Source organism: Temnothorax americanus, unplaced genomic scaffold, assembly GCF_048541705.1.
Source record: "Temnothorax americanus isolate GAGA-0224 unplaced genomic scaffold, ASM4854170v1 Scaffold2, whole genome shotgun sequence".
In the NCBI taxonomy this organism is placed as follows: domain Eukaryota; kingdom Metazoa; phylum Arthropoda; class Insecta; order Hymenoptera; family Formicidae; genus Temnothorax; species Temnothorax americanus.
Window position 1 is genome coordinate 6,673,220 of NW_027509338.1, and position 25,138 is coordinate 6,698,357.

Genomic DNA, 25,138 nt, shown 5'->3' on the forward strand with positions numbered 1-25,138 from the left:
GATTATATGTACTTATTGTGCTGTCATATCGTACGCAATACGCATTTAACAATCGTAGAGCAATCCCAATGAAATATACCTAAGCATTCGCGGCATGTGATCGCTCTCTCACAATCGATTACGCTCGTCTCTGTACATCTTGAAATCGTGGTGGTTCGCGATACCGAGGATCGCGCGAGTCGCAAGACACACCGCGGAAAGTTCTATACGCCGCGGAACCGCGGCGGACGTTAATGAACCGATCGAACGAGCGCAAACGATGCCGCCGCTTGGTTGCGCCCCTTCGTGTGCGGTGGCGTGCATCCGCCGCACCGCTCTCCGCCACGCTCGTTTCTTCCTCCACGTTCTTCTTTCCCGACGAGACATCCGTTCCCGTTTCTCTCTTTCTCTCCTCTCGGCAGGAGAGATTTATTAACGCGCCGCGGCGCGAGCGTGCACGGGGATATGCGCGTTGGGAGTTGCAGACATCCGCGAGGAAGACGCGAGAAAGTATTAAGTACCCCCTGCATATTTACATACAATAGAGAGCACGGATGACTTATGAAAAATATATGGATTAAACAAACGGTTTTAACATGTCGCCCGCTCATTGTCGGTCCTGCGCTAATGTTAAATCACTATTCAGGGGAAAGAGATGGGAAAGAATAATCGCCAAACTATACAACATGCTTCGCCATTTTTAATGATTGTTAAAGATTAAAAGTGTGTCAGTAATGATAAAAACGCGCATTGCAATTTACATTATTAACTGATCAAGCGTTACTTCAATGTTCATCGTTGTTCACAATTGTAAAAAAAATGACATAAATAATATACGTTTTAACACGATAGATAATGCACTCGAAAATATTAGCAACTATGTGTAGCTTTTTTTCTCAAACATTAATAATAATATTATAAATAGAATACTTTTGCGTTAATTAATGTACTAATTACACGATTATATATTAAGAAAACGTTGGATGTTATACTTAAGACTTAACATCTTAAAATACTGTATTTGTGTCGGGATTCGTATTTCTAGATCATTCACGAGAGTTAATTCAGAGCAACTAATGGCTATTCATAAGATCAGTGATTTATATATCCCGCGTAAGATTAATTGAAACGCGTCTACACACGAGAACCGCAGTCTACTTTTCATTAGGTCCTTGTACTCTTCTACGCAATTAGTGTTACTATTTCTTACTCCAGGTATTCTCCTGCGTGCATTTTCATATGATCGAGACCGAGCGACGTCTATGGCCGCATGTTCGATCGAAAGATCAATGAAAGAAAAGAATTCACCGCGCTTCTCTCGTATATGACTCGCGTAAACAAATCTTTCTGTAGTAGAATTTATTTTATCCACATCGCAAAAGGAATGACAAGCGTGTTAAAATTAACGTGCTGTCTCATTAAGCTTTCTAATATAGACTGCCCCGACGAGATACGAGGCGATATCTTCGCGCTCGTAATAGACAATTACCTCTCCCCAGCGCATCCCTATTTCAACCCGAAATCCACCCCTTCTCCCTCTTCCCATTCCGATCGTCCCCTCTGCGCAGAAGGAACGCGCAATTATAAATTCCCACAGTGAACCGACGATTCTCTCCCTCTCCCTCCTCTCTCTCTCTCTCTCTCTCTCTCTCCTCTCTTTCCTCTCTCCTCTGCAACCTTCTTTCCCCTCTTTCACTGTCCGGACTTTCTCGGAGAACTCTCACTCTTCCTCCTTCTCTTTCTCTGTCTCTTTCTCTCTTTCTCCTCAATTCACATATCCTCGACCCTGGCTCTCTCTCTCTCTCTCTCTTTTTCTCTCTTTTTCTATCTCACTCTTCTCTCTCGCTTGGTGCATCCGGCCTTTCTCGTTGTATTTAATCCCTCCTGAATGGAAAAGGAGGCGAGAGGAGTGAGAGGAAAATATATCTGGCATGTACGTGTATTTAACGCGAGAAGGTGGTGGAATGGAGCACGTGCGCGGGGGCAAGAGAGGATGAAGGATAAATGGACGCACTGTAAAGTTCTGGTGCAGCGATAATAACGGACAAAAAACAGACATATATTCCGCGTCACAGTCGACATCGCGATGTCGCATGCGCTGTCAAATAATATGCGAGTCGAATTTGAATTTCGAAAGAATGGTAATTTTCTGACCCACAAGGAAAGAGAAGAGGAGGAAGGGGAGAAGTCCCATGCGACGTATATAGATGGAATTTGCTACGTGTCTCCGAGGGGATGTCGTCGCTGTCAATAAAATCGTTTTAATTTGCACGCTATAGCGCAATATCCGAGTCGACAGAAACATATATCATTTGTTCTGCGAGATGCGGTATAATTAAGCTTCGCGAGATAGGCATATCAGTGCCTTCCATCAAAAATGACATTTCCGGCATTGTTTCTATCAAAATTATAATAAATTATTTCAATTAATTTAATCAGAGTAGGGTATCTTTATACGCAAATTTTTTTCTACTTAAATATTGATATATTTAGTTAATAATTGACATTCGATGTATATTAGACATATGTCGAGATTGCGGTTTAAAAAATCTATAAAATATATATTTAAAATTAATCACATTTTCTCTCATCATTCTTCTTTGTCTATCGTCGCATTTTGAAGTATTTCGCGATTTCCATTCTATGAATTAGTTTACGAGATAATCGATTGTGCCTTCAAGGAGAAGGATCAAGAGAGAAGGGTAACCGGGACAAAGGTGAAAACGAGAGAAAGAGAGGAAGGACGATGGAAATTGTGTTGGTGAAAGAAGAGTAGAAGAGAGAAAGAAAACCGGCGCCGGGAGCCAGAAAAAGAGAAGCAGAGAAATCACGCTCTCTCCCACTCGAATGCGCGGTTCTTATGAATCGAGGGGAAGGCGTAACCCAGATTACTGCTCACCGGACTATAATATTACGCGAACAGATCGGTCGGCATATATAACGGGTGACTAAATTAAAATATATCACTATACAACCTTACTTAAAGCTGAAAATTATTTCATTAATTACTATTACTCTACCACAAAATATCTTAATTATTGTATTTGTTACTGTCGTATACTTGTCCATCAACTGTCACTCAATTTGTCATTTACTTGTTAATAAATATTGCTTAATAATGAATAATCAGGGTTCTATTTTCCTTCAATTGTTGTACCAATGTACATTGTTATTCACTTTCAAACAAAGACTCACTACCGTCATTTTTTTTCTTGAAAACTCCCCATTTTCTGTCTTAAAAAATATTTCTCACTCTACTAGACATATTTATTCGGGATCACCCGCTAGATATTCCCGAAGGATAACCTCGGAACGGAACGAGAGGATATGATTTCCCCTCTTTGCTTCCCTTCCTTTCTCCCTGCGTCTCTCCCACTCTCCACGAGCCGGGTCTCCCTCCAGGCTCGGGCAGTGTCAGAATTCTGGCGCAGCACGGAGGGATGGGAACCCTTCATGGTCCGAATTCCCAACCCCGACACGACCTTGCGCTTGCCACATACCTGCACAACAAGCCGCGCGCGCGTCGCTGAGCGTGTACGCGTGCGTGTGCATATACATGTCCCCGTGTGCACGAGCATCCGTGTGCGTAGCCCGGCGTGCATTCGCGCATGCACGCGCGTACTCCTAGGCGTGTGGATTTGTATATGCCTCGAATGCATCGTCAGCTATGTCTTGAACGAGCATTCCACTGCACTTATGTATAGCTGCGGGTGTGTAAAACTGGCCGAATAAGATATCCTTCAGACTTCTGAATGAGAATAAATGCAAACATATGAGAAGAACAATGTCTACGCCCTGAAAAACGGATTCCGACGCCTGAATCTTCAGAGTTCCGCTTTGCAATCAGAAAAATCCTTCTGATTTTCTCGCATTTGTCCCGTGAAAAATCTCGTTAATACAATAAACGATTTAAATAGATAATAATATATGTGCAATGAGATGATATGATTATCTTTTATTAGCATATTGCATGTAAAATGTCGCATCCGGAAAATTGGATGGAACTCTCATATAAAATAAATGTCTTCTAACGTCAAAAATTATCATTTCAAAGTAATATGAATTCATAAAAATATGTCGCAATTTGTACGAAATGTTTGCGATTTTTGTTTTTTAGTGTGGAAAATAAAATAATTTATATAATATTATTTTATTTTCAACCCAAATATTATAAAAAATTCTGCACTGAGGAATGTAAAAAACACTACTAAATTTCGTCAGTTATATATTTTATTTCCTCGAATGTTATTTGAAAATCGTTTATGTAGAAACGACATGCCATATGCAACCATCCGATTTATTAATACTTTATATAATATAACGACAAACATTTATACAGCCATTGTTATCAGCTTTCACGCATGGGAAGCCGTGTGTCATCGGCTTTTAGCGTTTAAAATCAAAAAAACCTATAGTACCGTATTAATACAATAATGTTAATAAAAGCGTAATATAAAGTAAACGTATTTAGCACTATAAATACAAAATAAAAATGGAGTTCTGGGACATAGCGCAGGCTTAGAAAAAAGTAACATGAGTAAAAAATATTTCTTAATAAATACTTTATTTTTATACTCAGCGATACACGTCGTGGCTTAGCGTGACGATCGAGTCAAATCGATATTATTTATGATTGCTCTAGCTGCAATATGCTTTTCATTCAAATGAAAACGCGTAGTGCTACGTCGTGAGCATATTTCAAGGTTTACTTCGAGGCACGTGTATATGTGTATGCATCGCCTCTCGCCATGCACGGCCATGTACGTATACAAGCGTAAGTCAGGTCACACGCCTGACCCAGATAGGAGGATCGTACGGAACGAAACGCGCAATTGAAAAAAGACGCTCTAGATTTCGCCGTGTTTATCATTTCCTTGTGAGTCATCATCGACTAACGACCGATAACGATATCATCATCCGATAATCGACGCCAATTTATTCGATCAAAATACGACACGCTTGACAAAATCGTTGCCTAAAACAACACCGCATCAGAATGTCACGATGATAACGTATCGTAAATTATCATTTACAACATCACAACATCAAAGCGAGAAAAAATTATTGGAGCTTAAAAATATACAACTGCGATAAAATAGAATTAAGTATTATTATATTTAAATGCCAATTTCTTTGTCGCGTTATCGCCCCGAGTATTGAAGTGAAAATTTACGGCTGTACGCGCTTTGTGCAAAAGCGCCAGTATGCGTATTGCAATTTATTCGATAAAAAGACAGAAGTTAATACCAGAGTTGGGCATGGAGAGCGCAAACGCGACTTTGCCGCGGTCCGCGTGATACGTCGTTTAAAACGCAATATCCATTACCATGCGAGCCTTTTCGTTCCGGATAGACGCGATTTGCGCCACAGCAGACAATACCAATTAAAAGTGGCGAAAGAGGAATAGGTGGAGCAAGAGAACAGAGAGGAGCTGTGCAACGAGCGAGCCGACAAAGAGACAAGATTGATTACCAGAGACACCGAGGGTGGATGCGGAGACAAAACAGATCGAAATACCATGGGGCTCGGGAGTTTAGTTTCTATTTGAGCACCCTCCCGCACGCCCGAGTGCCTTACTAATTCCATTAAACGACTACGCGTCCCGGCCCTCCATACTCTCCTCGTCACACGCGGAACCTAAATTAGCGTGCAATTATTTCTCTGATGGCATAACGAAATGCACGCGTATCATGGACCGCGAGAGAGCGGCATCGACACTTCTGCGACTAAATAAAATTTCTCCGTCCCGCTCTCAAAACTGTGCCGACGACGACGTGATGATATGTCGACCCTTTCGAAAATACGCGCACGCGATATTCACCGCACGTTTTGTGAGCTCAGTCTGCGTTCATTATACCATTTCATCGACGGAATTTAATGTTTCCTTTCGCGAACTGAACGGTGCTGCATCGCCAAATACATGACATCGCATTATGCGTCGTCTCGGTTATAAATTCAAATGATTGTCTTGAAAAGATTGCATAATTTTTCCGTAATTGGCACCTTTAATACGACCATTTGAACTTTAATACTTTAATACGTAAAATTTTAAATTAATGTAATATGTATATACAAAATTAAATAACTATACTCGATATTGTATGGTGTTAATCTCTCTCGCGTCATGTTTGAAACTCATGAATAATAAACAGAATTTCTCGCAACATATCCCATATATATTTCGTATTTTATCCCGTATATCTTCAATTTTTTTTAAATTGTGTTAGTGTGATTAAACTGATTATCAATTATGTAATTGTACTGTGCTAACTTTAGTTGAGAATGCGTTTTAAGGCTGTAAGTAATATAGTTTGTTAATTAAGGCAAAGAATTGTACGCGAGTAACATTATTTAGCTCCTAAAATCTAGTCCTGATTGGTTTACTCCAATTTTATAAAAGAGAATAATTCTTTGAATGTTACTTAATATTATCATGTGTGAAATGTTAAAATCAAGTTTAAGTATATATATTGAAGCACTAAAGCAATATTTACTTTTGGCGAAAATTAAAAAAATGTCACCGATGTACTACCCTACGAACGCGAGAGAGTGGAAGATAGGAGAAACAATAAGCGGAAGCGCCATTGCCGCATCCGTCGTAATTAATTGCAGTGACGCACACACAGATTCATAATGTACTCGGTGAGCTGGCGTAACGGCGACAAGCTCTGTCGAATCTGTAAAAATTGCGGCGAACGGCGTCGGCGTGATCACAGCAGCGAATAAGTTATAACGTATATACGACGAGAAGCCGCAGAGAGAATTATCATTGTGAAAGCGGGAGAGAGGAGAAATGTCCGTTACTTGACGCTGAATTAAACGCTTCGAAGTGAGTTTCTGGCCTAATCTATACAATATCGCGTAATCTATCTTATGGACAGGCGACAGCCGAATAATCGATACGCGTCTCGATTAATTGGTTCGTTAGATCGATCCGACTTGCATTAACATATATAACATCAGCGACATCACATACGACACTTGTTCCTCTTCTCTCCATTCTCTTTTACTTTTTAATCGCGCGGACACGTATCGCATCGTCGTGACGATCGAATCGAGCGTGTTACTGCTGTTTTTTTTTCCCGGAATAACAGCGCTGTTTCGCGGTCCGTCCGCATGTCACATCGCACGTTACAAAGCCGCCCGTGGCCGTTTGCGTCACAACGTTCCGTAATTGGCAGCAAATGGGCTCAGCAAATGGGCTTTAATTCCATTTGCGCAATCAACGGCCCGTAAACATAACGGCCATGCCGAGAGAGGATCGACAGTCGATGCCTGTCAGAAGCGTCGGCCAGTCGCCCGGCCCCGCGTTAAATAACAAAATTACCTGCCATTTTTTGCGGCTTGCATTTAATTAACGCACCTTCGATCCGATTTTCACGACGGCGTAGCGTGCGGGAAATCCATGCGGATTCTTCAAATGGGTATCCATATGAAGTGAGATCTTGAAAATGCAAACCGTTTATTATATATTTCTCCTTCTTCATTAAATTATAGTATTTTTAAATTGAAAATAAATCGTTACTAACATTCTAAAAATATAATCATCATAATTTAGTAGAGCAAATAAAAATAAATCTTTGATACAAAATTGTAATAACAAGAAAAGAGTTAAAAGGGCCTAAAATAGTATTTTAATAATTTAAAATGTGATTAAATATTAAGAAATTAATAAATTGGTCTACTTCAATCTCTCTTCAAAATTCAAAAAAATCGTCTGAATTGTAAATAGTAATCAAATGGAATAAAAACGATCATAAATTAGAGCATACTTAATCAATTTTTTAAATATTATGTGAGTAATATAATTTATGCTTCCGATCGCGAAGATACACATTCGCGAATACATTCAACGATATGACTGAATGCTTCTTTATGAAAAATGCGCCTCGAATTATCGTACAATGAGGAACGTAGTGCAAAAAAGATAAATGAGGATTATTATATCAAAGTCGCCTCGATATAAAAAGCGCAATATTCCGCAGTGAAGTGATTCTTCTTCGCAGCATAACGCAAAAACTCCTCTTAATTAAATACAAGTGTTAAAATAATTCAACGTAAAAAAGCACCGGCACTCACATTTTCACACTTGGTCGTCCGGCTGCAAAAAATTGCTCTTTAAACCGTTCCGTAACGTGTCGGACGAATCGATCGCGCTAACCGCGAGGTTCATTAATATCCATCGATTGATTCCCCATGGATTCGAACACCGGGCATTAACGACTTAGTGCGCTCAGAACGACGGTGTCATTCTTGTTATTCTTATCGTTCTGGTGACGAAAAAAAATTACTCACGATGCGAGAGCGAAGCGACGTGTATAAACCCTCGCGCTGGGAATCATACGAAACGCCACTCATAAAGTGAGAGAGACAAGATACCGAGAGCAAGGTTTAATCGCCCTTGCGTCTACGTTGTCCGCTATAGTGCCGGGAGTAAAAGTCGATTTCCCGTTAATTGACGCGTCGCACCGTAATTGGTCATCGTCGTAATGTCGTCGTTCGGGAATCGATTGTTCGGTGCGTGCGAAAGCCGACATCGGCTGTTAACTCCGCGCCCGTTCTCCGTCCGGAAATCAATGGCTGCGTCTCTCTACTCTTAGGAGACAGAATGTATATCGCGCGGGCATGTAAATTTCCTACACGTTGGTCGATTAATTAGAATCTCGTTAAACAGACTCTATCGGGACTCGAAATTGAATTTGACGTACTAAAACATCGTTGTAGCAATTTGTTCGCGTATTGCCTGGATATATCGATGAGTAATTTAATGAAATTCTGTCGCAGCGAAAAGTTCGCGTTGCGTCTTTTGTATTTCGAGGAATGGAAAACAGCGTTTGTGTCAATAAACTTCTTTTTTCTTTATTTATTATTCGAGCTAGTTGTCGCGTTTCCACGTAAGAGTGATTCAATGATGTGACGCGCGTAATTTGAGAAAACACATACGTATAATGCGTAATGATCGTCTTGTGATAATCATTGATTTTGTTCGCGTTATTTGACATCAAAAACGCGTAAGTACGCGTATTATAATGCGCCAAAATGGCTATTCCGGTAATAGAATCTATTATGCCTGGAAAACTGCGATATTGTAACACGATTTTTCCCGCATGATCGAGTCTCTTAAACATTCAATTAGGAGAACGAGTTCTCGACGAGAGATTCGATAGCCGATCATTTCGGCCTCGTGATAGATTCTACTGTGTATTTATCGACCGGGTACGCGGTTTGCGCGATGCGCACAACCGCATAACGTTTTGCTTGTTTTCTGCGTCACTTATTCCTTCACGTTCTTTTAATTTGCAATTAAAGATATCTATTTTTATGACAAATCGTTGATGAGAAGAAGAATAAAGAAAAAAACAATTTGGAATTCTCGTGAGAAACACGCCTATAACTAGTATAATTTATCCATTTTGTATCTATTTTTACACATTAAAAGTTAATAATTAATGATGTTTTATATATAAAAAAGATTAATAAAGAATTAAATATTATCTTCATTATATTATTTTATTAAATATCTATTTTTAACATATTATATATATGCTAATTAATATATATGTATATATGTTATTGCAAATGAAAACAACCTTAGGTAATTATCGCTAATTAATCACGCTACCTAATCTTAGAAGATAAAGCAACAGTAGGTGCAATTGCGCGCGCGACGCGTTTCCGTCTCGCAGAATCTTTCCGCTGACAGACTCGAAGGGTCATTGAGAAGCGTCTCATTCAGTGGCTTTCAATAATAGCTCATGCGTACATTAAAACTCAACAGGTCTAACGAAGAAGGCAAAACGCGGTGCGGATTACTTCGTGAGAGTGTGGATCTCCTTTGATCCGAAAAAGCAGTCAACTCCCTCCGCCCTTCCGTCGTCGACCGGCACCGATCGCGCCCCGTCTGCAGCTTTTAAAAGTCCGATCGAACCGCGCCACAAAGAGGATAAATGCGACTGACAGACAACGAAGTTCGGAGAACAAGTGGACGGCCCTACGAGCCGAGCCAGTCCAGGAAAACACAGCGGAGGATGAGGCGAAGTATAGGAGGGGGCGGAGGTGCCGAAGGCATAGGAAGGAAGAGAAAGCGAAAGGGGGCGAGAGGAGGGAAAAAGAGAGAAAGCCTATCAACGATCGTGCTATCGTAAATGCGTTAAACGGCAGGTCAAGAGGGCAACCAATTTAAATCACCGCCAATTCTGTGCAGTCAAATTCGATTCAGCGAGATCGTTTTGAAGCCACCCAACACCATGCTTCCATTTTCACTTTCCCTGTTTTCCGCCTTCCCGCCCTCTGACCTTGCCTGCGCATCCACGAGTTCGACATCATTTCCGATTGTAGCAACAATGAAGTCAACTTTCGGGCTATTTTCTCGCTGTCTGATTCGCGCTTCGACGTTCGCGCGAAACTCGGCACATTCGAGGCGACGCGACGATGCCTGTCTTTGAATAATCAATGCTCAAATGCGCTCGTCACCGCAAAAGTCACTCGGTTCGCATGCTGGTACTTACACTCGCTATAATTTCGATTACAGGTGTAACCCCTCATATCGCGCAAATGTAATTGCGACGCGTGTATGCATAAATGCGGGTCGATTTATGCGTAACGCAATATCGTACGTTATGGCTGGAGACACACAATTTTTAGGAGTCGTTTTTATCGCCCATTATCTCCGTGGGCGTTTCTCGAAGAGCTATGATGACGATGCAGACAGCTATCATCGTTTGCCTGCTTATAATTATCACAGGTCAGATCTGATCAATATTTGAAGTTAGATTTGACTTTTAAGAATAAAACACGCGATGAAATTTATACTCTAATTAACGTAATTATTAGAACTCAAAGTTCTTCGTAATTATAACATTATAGCGCGTGTTGTGTTTGCGTGTTGTAATTTGTTAATTATTCTGTTATAGTTACGGTTTGCGATTTGAAATTATAACACCTCAAAACATGTATCGTGTCGAGCTTATATGCGCGTTCTCGATATCCAGTGCACCGCGAAAAATCGACAACAAGGAGCAAAAAGGCAGAAAGAGGGCGGATAGGGAGCGGGCAGGGTCGAAGAGGCTGAACCCTCTGGAATTCTCGTTGGCAGCGGGCCAGCCTCGATTCGCATCGTCATCGTGTACTTTCGGTGTATGGGACTGTGCAGTAATAGAGAGATCGCCTGGTTACTCCATTAAATTGGCACTCTGACGGTTTAACAACCCGCGCGAAAAAAAAGCCCGGAGGAAAATTGAATCTTGACCATTTCTGAGAAAGATTGTGACGCATTTTTGTTTTTGAAAATGACTAATGTCTTTCTCTTTTGGAATTCTTTTCTCAAATCTAACCGCTGTTTCTTAAGAGAGAGACATGCTCATATCTTCTTATCTAACAATAAGATTCTTAATTATACACATATGTATAGATTTACATAGTTTTATATCGGAATACTCTAAAATAGTTATCTAACATCATGGAACGCCATCAAATTTAATTACATATAAAAGAATCAAGAGTTAAACAGAAATACGTTCTCCCGTTTATTCAAAATTCAACTTTTCTTATTGTTACAGCATATGCTAATAATTCGGAGACATAATCTTTATAGCCTAATTTTCCATTCATATATATCATCTTTATATATAATATATAAAATATTTATAAACATGTGTATTGTATATAATTATCGATAATTATATATTTATATTTATAAACATATATATTGCTAGTTATTAGTAATTATTAATAAAATTATGTCTTACTAGTTTGAGTCATTGAGATTAGGAAAACTTTGGCGCAGATTTCTTCAGACAAAGAACGTATTAATTTCGACTCTTACGTAATCATACTGTAACTGCTGAAACAGCAGAAAGTGTTACAAACTCCTATTAATAACGTACACCAAGCGATTAATCGTCATGACACGTTTATTGCTACCTTAAATGCGTTCGTACAACAAGACCGCACGGTATAGAAAAAGCATAGAAAAACAAGTATACAGGACGCATACACGGTAAAACGTCGATGTTACACCGTTGTTTACAATGCTTAACATTGAACCGTTAAATGAAGCGTTTAGCGCACGAGCATCGTGCGCCGAACCGCAGGTAGTCGATTTATTTCCTTTCGGATGCGCTCGCGTTTACAGCTGCGATAAGATCGCCGAGAGGGGTTGCGCATCGTCTACGATGGGCGTGGCTCCTAGACGTATCATTTATTTACATTACCATTCGCGAATGATAGCTCATGGTGCGACTGAGATACAAAATCCCTATTCTTAATTGATTGAAAATAATGATTATTTGCTAATTATTATTATTCCTATGTAAACGAGATTTATTGTAACAACAGATCGAATATAAGCCGCAATTTCAACTTGCGTTATATAGATTTATATAAATGTATGTAATAGAACGTATATTTGGTGCCATCCTTATAATAATTCGAAAGTTACACAGTATACACATTACCAATACATCTTAAGAAATTAATTACATCGCGCTATTTTGTCGGATTTTGTTGAATATTTCGAACGTCGGTAAAATTATCATCCCGATAGTAATATTGTATGCGCTTTGATATATTAATGTAACCGTTTCGCCCGCTTTATTCGCATCGATAATTTCCGCCATCCGCGCGCACGGCAAAGAGATTAATTAATTGTCGTTCGTCCCCACTCAAAGAGCCATCGTCTATCGGCGTGAGTGATTTAAATAAATTGTGCGATCGCGGGACACGCCTATGGAGGGAAGGACGAATGCAGTTTCGCGGCGATCTTATCTTCTCGCGTCAATTAACACTGTACGGTCGCGAGCCGTATGAGTCGCGAGGAAAATATTCACCGCCCGTCGTTAAGCGACTCGTTACGTTGTAACTCATTTCGCGTAATAATGGAGCAATTACGAAGGAAATTATCCGTATCCGTTTCCAGTTATAATTCCGATCGCTTTCCGGTCGTGTCCCTCAAGGCGACGCGTTCAGTGGAAGGTCCGTAAGGTGACTTTAGAAAAGAAACAAGGCGTGAAATTATTATTAAAAAAATATTCGAAAACTCGAACAAATCCACTTTTACGACGAGCGAATTTATCTGTGGATGTTGAAGCCAAATATAGAAAAACTGCGTTATTGATACGTTTAAACGTGATTCATTATTGCCCGAAGATATTACCGTTTACGTGAATTTATAAAACAAAGATAAAGCAGAGGTGACTAATATCTTTCTCGGAACAACGAAGATTCGATATTCGTTGTTTCCGCGCGCGCGTATATCGGAACCATCTTCCGAATGATAACGCTTCTCTGAAACATATTTGTAACGCCTGTAAGCTCAGACAGTCGTAGGCAAATTTAACCGCCGATGATTTCACGCATCATCGACGACGCACGCAGCGACGGGCGCGTTAAGGCTGACGCCACACTTGGCTGCATCTCCGGATGTGGCATTCCCGCTCGTGATCGAAGAACGGGGTATCACACTCACAAATGATAATTTAAATAAGTAATACCGCTTTTGTGGAGAAAAGCCACGCCTATATCCCAGCGGGCAAATGCCGGTCGCGAATTGATTGAATAACCGCGAGTGCAGTCGTGTGCAAAAGTTTCGACGGAGTTGCGCGCGATCATTACGGACATGATTGTAAGTGCAACAACCGAGAAATGTTTTTCTCTTACATTATTTTCAATGTCAGTTATTTTTTAATGCAACACGCGTAAATACTATATGTTCCATTAATTCCCTCAATTATCGATATAAAAGCCTCGAATCCTTTTCCCTCAAATTCCCTAATTCTTCCTGTTGTTTTTTCCCCGCTTTAATTTATCTTTGAATTTTAACATGAATAATATATAACTGCCAATATTCCACAAATTTTTGTTACACTATATGTTTACTTTATATACAAGATAATGTAATTACACAATTAATGTACACAATTAATCCTTTCGTTCTCTTTTAATTAATCGCTTGCATATACGTAAATAATAGAAGGCATATAAATACCATGGCCAATCTCAATTCTCACAATCGACGAGAGCTGATTCGGCGCAAGGTAGCAAAGTGAAACTCGATTGTGTTGCTTTCTACGAAATTAATCATCCTATTTGGCAATAAGCTACAGCGGCGAGCGCACGTCCAACGTTTTCACGCACGGCACCGTCGATGCACCACCGCCGATCGTGTTTATGTAACAAGATTTATCATAAAATCGCAGAGTGTGTACGTTATATATGCGGGTGCTTACTTTCCAACATTAACGAGCGCGGTTCATTGCGTGCTGTTTTTTTATACGCACGATCCCGTGCCGTCAGATTGTATATACGCGAAGCGAAAAGTACATGTTCACACACATACAATCATTTTTTTTTTTCGCACGCGCAAAAAAGCGCATCCAATATAGAGCTAATATGTACTTACCGTACTACTCGCGTAATCATTTCTTTCTTTTAGAGGTTCACTATTTTTATCCGTGGCTGTTTAATGTATGTACGCCACATTAAGTCGCATGTCGATAACGTGCCATATTAAATGAATTTGTTTAATGCGTATTATGCGCATGCAAAACATTGAATGCCGTGAATGATTAAACGCAAATTCTGTTTTCTTCGGTACATATCTTTGTGCGAGATATACGATCATACCTTTTGAATACCAGTCTAAAGCCAGACGTAGGAGAGAAAGAGGCGGGGAGGGCGAGGAATGATTCGAGAGTATAGTGCGAGACTCGGGAGAGAATTATACTTGCATGAGCCAGGCCTCCCTCCGGCCCTCCGGCCTGAATGGTAATTAAAGCGTGCGAGACTTTCTTACAATGCTCTTAATTCCCAAGGAGGACAACTCGCCGACGTATCTGCTATTTTACGAAGAAGTGATCGAAATGTTGTTTCTCGAAACTCTTACATGCTTAATTGTAAACATATGATCTTAAAAGGATATAAATATACAAATTTTATTCCAAAAGCATATTTGAAAAAGAATAATATAGATCATTATCATCTCATATCAAGTATCACACACATCTCAGTATCATCTTATAAATACAATATGATTAAAAGTGTAAGATTCTTCCTTTATAATTATATATAAAAGTAAACGTATTTAAGATGACCATGAGATAAAAATATTCATCAGTTGGCAATATGAATTTCAAATAATTATTAAAAGTAAACCATGATTGATTCAGATACTGATTGTATGAGGTAACGCGTGTCTCTGACTTTCTTAAGCTCGCATAAATGACAAGTCAATTTGAATTGCGCGGAAAAAGATCCTCGTGACCGTACGAATCCCATAACACGAGAAAGAACATGAGCTCGAAAAGTCGGAAGTATCGAATTTGTTTTTATTTTCGACATACAGGGAACTCGTATGTCTCGCAATCAACAGGTGACCAGTTGAATATTGGGTAGGACGACGTTTCGCAGGAAACGCACGATTGCCAGACTCGCAGCCGGTGATCGTGAATCATGAATTTCAAAGATCTCCATCAACATAAAATCCGATGAAAATCGTGTACAATAGTTCGTCGCATAAAAATGTAATATAACAACGTAGAGAAAAATGTTTATCCTTCACCGTGTTTATCTATTATCGTAAATGTTCTACTAGTGGTTAGAAGTTAATTGTAAAATACTTTACGACGAATACATAAATTATTAGTTCGATAATAAAAACTAAAATTCACTTTCGACTCCTGCAGATCTTCCAATTTTGCTCATTCGTCGCACGCAATGGTGTCCAACGCATCAGAAATAACCTTAGTCGCGAACGGTTTCTCGCGTTATAAATCACGTCCGCGGAGTGGTAAGTAACCTCGAAACGTCGACACTATAAATATCGCACACGCAAAATAAACAATCCGGAAAGAGATCGATTCGTCCCATGGAGCCATTCCGGTCGATCGACTTACCCTCGTTCGCTCTCCTTCGCCCCTATCCACCCTCATCCGACACTGGCTTTTCCCTATAAACGGCAACGGGAATTCCGAACAACTCGAAATCTCTCGCGCGAGCCGTCGACTAGATAAATCATGCGACTCCCGCCCGCGTTTGTCTACTTTCGTCTTCGACTCTCTTAAGTCACTTCTGTCCACGTGATCGCGCCGGTATGCACGTCGTGTAAACTTCCAACGTACGCATATGTATGTGTGTGTGTATGTGTGTGTTAAGTTAAGATTACATATCCTCGAGTGTTCACAATGCGGAGATAATAGACTGCGAAAATCTGCGAAATGCATACTCACTCTAATGCCGTTGATTTATTGTACTCATTAAAGTCACGGCAATCTCTTTTCTCGCAACAGGAAGACAATTCATATGACATTTCTTTTCCTCGGATAAATAAAAAATAAAAAATGTCAGCATGCGGTACAAATTTTAAAAATGAATGCAATTGGCTATTGATTGAGACATTAGATAATCTTTAGTTCACGATATTAAAACGAAACTTAGAATACGAAAGCGGTTGAGCCTAAGAGATACTTATCTCACTAATTGCTAACTATATAGAACCGATCTCCAACGTAAATATTTTTATAAAAGATATAAAAAAGATCTTTGCTAATTTGTGGACAATTTTATTTATTCGTTCAATATTGAAGCGGATATTGGAAAATAGAAGCAATATTGTTTTTCAATTTACTAAAATAAATCGTTGCAAAACGTCGCCAGTGTATTTTCTTTCTAACTGCGCGTGTATCTTGCTAAATAGAATCCAAATATTTTCGGTATAAAATTATTAAACAATAGATACCTGTAAAATTTTATTTAAATCTCAAATCGACCATTTACCCTAAACTACGTTCGTCATTTACGGAGTCAACCGCAAAACGGAGACAAGCATGAGGAAACTTTTCGATCACCAATGTCATCATATTTGACTGCAAGCATAATCAGATACGGAGCCAACAATGTGATGCCTAGTGAACAGAAAGAGCAGAATATATATAGAAGGGGGAAGAGGAGGAGGAGGAGGCAAGAAAGAGAGAGAAAGGGAACAACTGTGCCGCACGAGTGCACGCAAAGTCGAAGCGTCGCCGCGGCCGGTTCGGTTCCTACGTCGATCCCTCGGTGTTGCGCCTTGCGGTCGCCCGTACGTGCGAGCTTCGCGATGCTACGATCCGATAAGCATCCCCCCTTGGGCCCCTCGGCCGCCCTTCACCATCCCTCCGTGCCCCTCTCCAAATCGACTGAACGATCCCTCACGCGCGCCGCTCGTCGTGCACAGCCTCCTCTTCGGCCTCACCGCGACCTCACCGCGGTCGTAAACGCGAAAAGATAGAGCGAGAGAGAGAGAGAGAGAGAGAGAGAGAGAGAGAGAGAGAGAGAGACCTGATCGACGTGTCTTCGTTCCACACGATCGCTCCTCGTCTCACCTTGCGGTCGCCGCGCACCTCCCCCTCCCACGCGAGTCCGATTTCTCCTTCTTCTCTCCTCCACCGCCTCCTTCATCTCCTCCTTCTCCTCCACCGCCCAACCTCGAGATACTCTCGCATAGACCTCCTGCCGCAACAGCTATTCTTGCTTTCGCCGTCCTCGTCGCACCACTGTCGCCGAAGGTTCCGAGGGTCGTACCGTCGGGTTCCACTCCCGTCGGGCCGGTTCCCTCCTTCGAGATTCGAAGCAGCCTGCTGCGGTCGTCCTCTTTCAGCAGCAGAGGGTCAGCGTGACGCTCTTTCTTCTTTGCTCACTTGTTCTTTACTTTGTTCCACTCGATCTCATCCCTCTCGCTTCATCTTTGTTCAAATAAAGAAAGAAAGAAAAAGAGGGAGAGAGAGAGAGTTCACGCGCGCATCATGCATTTTTCTTTGTCGATCAGAGATGATAGCATTGGTTTGTCGTGTATCTCTGTTTTCGACTGTCTAATTCCTTAATTCTGGACTAACTTCGTCTGTAAAAACGGTCCAATGAGTGACTCTAGAACCGTATTTCTCTTTAATAAGTACTTTCCTTGTCTCTCTCTCTCTCTCTCTCTCTCTCTCTCTCTTCATTCCATCTCACCATCCGTAAGTTCTTCTTCCTTTTGCTGTCGCACTGCATTTTTTTTCGTTGGACACGTTTCTCTGTTTTTCTTGTCCCGATGTATTTCTTCCCTCGTCACTTTCCTGCGTTAGTCCTCCTCTTCGGGGACTGTTTCTATCGTTCAGTCAGGTAAAGTTCTCTTTCTCTTTCTTTCCCTTTTATTTCACGAGATGAGTCTCCCTCGCGCACATTTCTTCCCCTTCTCTTTATTCTCGACTGGTTCTGTCTTCGTCATTTCACCGGATATATCTGACGACTTCGTCTACTCATTCCCTCTCGCGTTGTATTTCATGCGTACCCTCTCGCTCCATTCTTACTAACACTCCTCTCTTCTCTCTTTCCTTCTCTTTCCTTCTCTTTCCTTCTCTCTCTCTCTCCCTCTCTCTCTCTCTCTCTCGCATATACACATACATACACATATATTCATTCGGACGCGTACGTGCCAACCTCGCCTTGGCTCAACGAAATACGCACGCGTGTCTCCACGGGCGACGCGACGCTCGTGATGCCTCAAGCGTGTGCGTTACGCGTACATATACATATATGTATGCGCGCGTGCAGCGACTCGTCACGGTCGCATTTATACGCGCGTAAACGCGGCGACGTGGACAAGGGACGGCCAAACCCCCGAGATCCTCTCCGATCCCGATGTCGTCGTATCGAAGTCCCCTCGCAAACCGTTGCGTCTTTAGATTTTTCTCCCAATTATCGAGCATCGCCTGATCAGACCACTACTAGACTGAAATTGTTTTAATCCTTAATACATAATATTCTACGCGTAGCATCAAAATTCAGACAAACATATTCAGCGAAAAGAATATGCGGTGCGACAATAAAAGAGATATTGTTCTCCTTTTGTCGTAAAATCATTACTTTCTGTATTGCAATTAAATTCGAGATTAAATATACGGTATGCCATGTGTTTATCATACCTTTTACGTGTTGAATAAACACAGATATTAAAAAAGAATCTAAATATGGTTCCGTCACATACCTATCTGTAATATCTTAAAGTAAATCCTAATATCTAAATACCAAATATAAGTAAACATCATGTGCCGCATATCAGGAGAGCGAGATTAAATTTGAATTGATACATATGATCGATTCAATCCGATAAAATTCATTAGTTAGATCATCTTACGATTAAGTGCACTTCCGTTCGATTACTTCGATCGAATCGAAGTTATCTTGCATGGCATTAACCGGACGACATTATATGTATATAGATATACATTAATCATAACATTTCAATTCGAGATCGAAAGGATGGTTGGCGATTTTTTCATCGTTTCTGGAGTATCTTAAAGGGTCTCTCTCCGCGTATACTTGATACGAGACACTACCGTGTCTCTTGATTGTCCGTGCGCTAATATTCCGTCTCATCAGTCAAGCGGCAAAGGCGCACTTATCGAAGGCGAGCTATTTCGTCGTATTTCCAGCTTTCACGAGTAATGCGGATCGCCTCAATTGTCCAAACAACGTGATTCTCCCCATTAATTGCGCCGCGTGATTGTAATACTTCACATTCCCGATCTACGATCTAGCGATCCTTTTGCTTTCCTCGCGCTATTCCGGATGCATATCGGCCAAGCGATTTCACGTTTCTTTTACGACGGATGCACGAATGTTACCGGTTCCCCGCGCGTTTTACATATCCGCAAAAGATTGCAGATTAGAGCGGCGCGACGTATCGGCGGGACGAAACAGCGTCGCGTTCGTTTCACGAAGTGGCATTCGCCGAAGCACTACCATACGTCGCATACGGACGTGCACTCATGCGAATCGACGAGATAGTGTCATCTGCCACGATCTTTATTCCGACTCGGCTAAACGGGGAATATATAAGAGGCTCTCGAGGAATTTTATCCTCTGAAGGAGACATATCGACCTATCTCGCGAACTGTCGCGGTTATCTGCACGACAGTTTCGTAGTGTTCTTCGATGATCATTGCGGTACCTCATTGCTTCCTAAATGGGCCTATGTATCAACGTACCTATTCTTTTATGTGCAAAAAACTTATATTTTCAAGGTTGTAAAGTTAAAGTTATCAAAAGCATGTCTTTCATCGTTTTATCTTTTGCACGGAATTTATACATTCCAATTCCAAATTTGGAATTATACATTTTACAACTGAAATAAAATGACGATTTTCCAATGTTTGTTCCAAAATTTGAATGGTCTAAAATCCTAGTTGTCCATTTCACATTTTCGTTATTTAAAAAACATATTAGAAATTATTAAGTATCTACGACTTAAATATGTACAGTATTTAGTTCGTCATATCGCACAGGAAACTGTAAATGTCTGAGTCTCTTTTCCTCGCTTCAAGGCATAATATATTTTAACCGTATAAGCTTTATGCGATAGAAACTTGCATGACGACGTCCCGACTACTTATACGATTAGGTAAAAATTAAATGCGACAAGTAGGTAATATACAGCACATTTAAACATTGTGTAACAATATACATGATACATTATTATATATGTTAGTGATATAGGAACCGGGGCTTGCGCAACTTTCACGTAAGATTAACAAACAGTCAAATGAATATAAAACCGGTTTTTGAATTTATGTGGAAACGAGACACAACCGGGCCAAGCTGACGTGAATCAATTGTTTCGCCTAGCAGAAATTAACTGTGAATTCCTAAACATTAATCTGACACACTATTGGCAGACAACGTTCGATATGTAGAAATATTTCATTCGCTAGAGCATCGCGCAAGCAAATATCTCCCTTACTCCGATTGTTATTCTTTATTCAACTGTGAACTTTCGGAAAGCAATCATAATTTCGTTCACTTAAAAATGGAAAAATATGATCAATGTAGAGACAAAGTGAATCCATAATTTACAAGACCCGTTTGAGGTACGGCTTTATATGTTAAAGAACTCCGTTTACAAATTATAGGCTTACTTCACCCTCGCATATGCTAATCCCTCCGTGTTTTTGCCCGAGTAGTCTCACGAACGAAAGTTCACGCGCGAATATCGCTGCTCTTAGAATGCGCTGTTTAAGTACATAGAGCCGGGAGTCAACGTCGCGCGCCTGCGGGACTTGATATCCGCGCCAACGCGGATACCACCTGAATACGAAGGTCGCAGGGTCGGTGGAGAGATCCCCGCAACGTCGTGGATAACTTTCATCGTGAGTGCCGGCGCTATTGTGTATATACGTACATACGAGGAGGAGAGAATCCGCGGCGTAGGGGTTATTACGCCGCGCTTTCTGCGCGCCTCTCCGCGTCGCTCTTTCTGGAGCCTTCCTAGAAGTTCCGAGTCGGGGAAGGCAGCGCAGCGGCAGGAGATGAGGAGAGCGACGAGGAGGACGGAAACCGGGTAGGATGGAGTACCGAAAGGGGAAGGAGAGGCCTACCGTGGAGAGAAGTTACGGCTTACAGAGCTAAATCTCATCGTCCGCCAGAAGAGAGAGAGAGAGAGAGAGAGAGAGAGAGAGAGAGAGAGAGAGAGAGAGAGAGAGAGAGAGAGAGAGAGAGAGAGAGATAAGGATAAACAGATAAATAGCAGGAATGCGCAAACATTAGACAAACGGTAATGTAAGGCGGAACGCCGAGATAAGCGGTAATATGCGCCCCCTCAGCGTTAGTGATTATGATTAACGATTAGATGACATATAACGTCTTCATCATGTTAAATAATCGAAGACACAGAGGTGTCCCGATACTGATAAACCTATTCAACTTTATTCAATATTATCTGTTTATTTATGCCACGCATATAAATTCGATATTAATGAAAACAAAATATCCAACATTGATATATAAAAAATATATAAAAAATAATAATAATAAAAAAAACAGAAAGGCATGAACTCCATATTGATAAACCGAAAATATAACTATGCATAAAGCGTTTTATACCTTCAAAACTTTTGTCGAAAAATTTGCACGTTCAAAAATATACAAAACACAAAACTATATTACATCGATCCTTAAACAAATATAATTATTTTTTAACGAATAGCGAATATATTCTACAAATGTAAAAAAAAAAAGAATAAATGACAAAAAATATTAAAAAATTATCGGTATTTTTATTCGTTTTTATTTCCAAAAATCAGTTTAATATAGTTCCACTTATAGAAATATGATAAATGTTCCAACAAGATTTGTACATATTATACTTATTTCAGAGAAATTCTTTTTTAGTTAAACACAAAGGAGATTTCTCAAATGGCACAACGCGGCATGAAACGGCGCCATCGTGTACAAAAAAAATTTAAGACCCATCAGCAGAAATGAAAAAACGCAACTATAATAAAGATTCGATTTTTTCTTTTTTTTTTTTCTAGTGCGACCTGTATTATCAATTTCTCATTTGCGACACAAATGTAACATGTAACATATCATTATTAATAAAAATTCGAAAAGTGCAGAGTAACTTCATACGTATACGAAGTATGTCCTTTGAACGATTACAGTACGTCGTCAGAAGGGTCAAAGATGGCAGAGAGTCATAAATCTCTGGTCAATCGGCTCTCGATGGTACCCACAAAGGCACTGAAGAGCTTCGGTGAAGATACAAGAGGCCATTCGGTTCGAAAAAGGAGAGACAGGAAAACGAAGATAGGGAGAAGAAATGCCCCAGAGAACGGAAGTCACAAAAGCGCCGTGAAAACACATCGGATAGCTATTATAATGGCCATCCCGATGTTCGTAATTGCAGTACGCAACGAAAAAGCTCATTGGGAATAATCGATGGCGTCGATGGCGATTCCGGACATATGGATAACGATCACTTTGTGTCATCTCGCGCGCTAATTCAACAAGCGCAAAGATGGACAACCGTGTTACGTTGGAATCTTTTTAAAAGTCATGTGTTATATTAATATTTTCAACGTTATGAATACTTATTATCGCGAGGAATCGAGAAATTTCATTGGAAGAAATTGATAAGGCACAATCAAACTTTGTCACGAATCTGACGGCAATGATACGCAAACGAAAAAATGGCAATAACTCCAAAGAATTTTTGGTTTCGTTCAAATAAATAAAGAGAAAGAATGCTAAAGAAAACAGGTATCTACTTTTAGATCCATTTTAGGCAATAACGATCTTCGGATCCTGCTAACTTTCTGCGATCCTTTGGCAACAAGAACGAAAATCGCCAACTATTTATCCTACAATAAGTACCACCGCCACGCCAGGAGGTGGACCCTGACTTGAATAACAAGCCAAAAAGGATAACGGCAAACAAAGCGGAGCCAAATATCAGTCCATCTCGTCCTGCTGTTTCTGTCTCATCTTGCTACCGTAACGAGGGAACCTAACAAATTTCTCATCAGTATTTTCGGCAAGATAAATCGCGGCTCGCGATTTTCACTTTGCGCGGAAAAAAAGGGAAAATTACCATGAAACATTTGTTCGAAGAAAAAACTGAACAAACTCTGTACATATGCGTTCTTGACATCAAAATAAGAAACAACGGTGCAGTTTAGTTAATCAGCAAAAAATTACCTTTTTCAAAAAAGGTAAAAAAGACGCCAAGTACACGCAATGATAAATATGCGAGCTAAACACTGAATTGAATATTAGTTGCATGATTATTGAAATAATTCTATTACATTCTCAAATTTCCTAACTAGCAAATGTCTTATTTTCGTTTAATAAATAAAATAGTTATACGTCAGGTTTTATTTAAAGATAGGTAAACGCAGAAAGATAAGAAGTATATTATTAACATCTAACAAGACGAAAAGAAGAATTCGACTTAAAACTCAATAACCGTATCTCCTATTTTCCCCAAAATTCCTGCATCTCGTAGAACGTGCTGTCTCTTACATGCAAAGTACATCAGCGAGAGCTGCACGAGAAAAATCAATAGTCCGGCCGCGGTCGAGGAGGAAGCAGCGCGTCAAATTGTCTACACCGTTTCCCCCCCCCCCCCCAACAAAGAATCAGGGATTTTGCTGAGGTATGACAAGGCGATTCGTGGTTTCGTGGCATCTTTACAAGATAAACGCCATGCGCAATTTTTGCAGGTAAGATTCGAGGGACAGCGGAACAGTCCAAAACAGATGATTGACCGTGATGGTAATTTACAGCGTACCGCAATACGACATGACGACCGGTGGATGAACGCGATCGACTACACGCGCCACTCTACGGAATCTCAACGGCCGGTCACCGGAACATCCGACACACGTCCTCGGCCTCGTTAAGCCGGCGACGATATTTCAACTGCCGGGACAACGACTACGATTAACGTCCGCGCGAAATTGTGACGGCGGGCCGTACTCGCTCGCGTCACCGCGCCCACCGATTTACGGCCAAGGCCGTAATTTCGAGATCTAAGCGCGCTGGCCGTTATTTCGGAAAATGTCCCCGCACGTTGGCCCGTATTTCGCACTTCGCAACGCCGCGCACCGACATACACATTTGCTCCGTTACGGCCAATCGCGAGAATTTATTTCGCCGCGCTTGGCACGCCGATGCGCGCGCGCGGCTTTCGGGCAGGATGAATCTTCCTCTCCGAATTTTCGTTTATTTGTGTGTCAACAAATAGCTAAATCGAAAATGATATTAAATCCTAATCCCGTTGCCTCCACCCATATACATAATCTCTTTCAGCCTGGTTTAAACGAGAAAGATCAGGTGGGAATGTGTCGACATTCCTTCATTTCTCAAAATGGTTCTATAACTCAAACTGCCTGAAGAATGTAGATCGAAAACATGGAATACAATCCACGAAGCCTATATATTAATCTCGTTATCACTCGTTTCTAAATATACCGCAAATTGATAATAATATGACGCATATTATTATCTGTTTAGAAAACATAAAAATAAATGCTGACTATAAATGTGAATAATATCTTGCGAAAAGAAAACAGTGATAACAACGACGATATATGAAAGACACAAACAGCAGAAAAAATGTATCTCCGTGTTAAATGTACCTATCTATGTTATTCGACACACAGAAATTGTATATTATTTAGACATTAAATTGATATAAAAGATTTTTCATATTTGTCAAATAAAATTGAAAACAAAATTTCAGTTTATGCTTTTCATAAATTTCTTACTTTTTTCAATCTCCTATTCAAATAATTCCAACTTTCTAATTTTAAGATACAGAGGTCGATAGAGAAATGACAAACCTTTCATATCAATTTAATAGCATTCAACA

General features: G+C 40.5%; 1 protein-coding gene and 1 long non-coding RNA gene across 3 annotated transcripts in view; one reads left to right on the plus strand and one right to left on the minus strand.

The window, feature by feature from the left end:
* Window positions 1-25,138, minus strand: part of LOC143896978 (ras-related protein Rab-37) — a 175,039-nt gene that overhangs the window by 98,997 nt on the left and 50,904 nt on the right. The window lies entirely within an intron of this gene.
* LOC143896981 (uncharacterized) lies at window positions 4,375-15,295 on the plus strand. The gene is made up of 2 exons (XR_013256808.1): window positions 4,375-6,808; window positions 9,758-15,295. It is a non-coding gene; the product is annotated as an uncharacterized LOC143896981 (long non-coding RNA).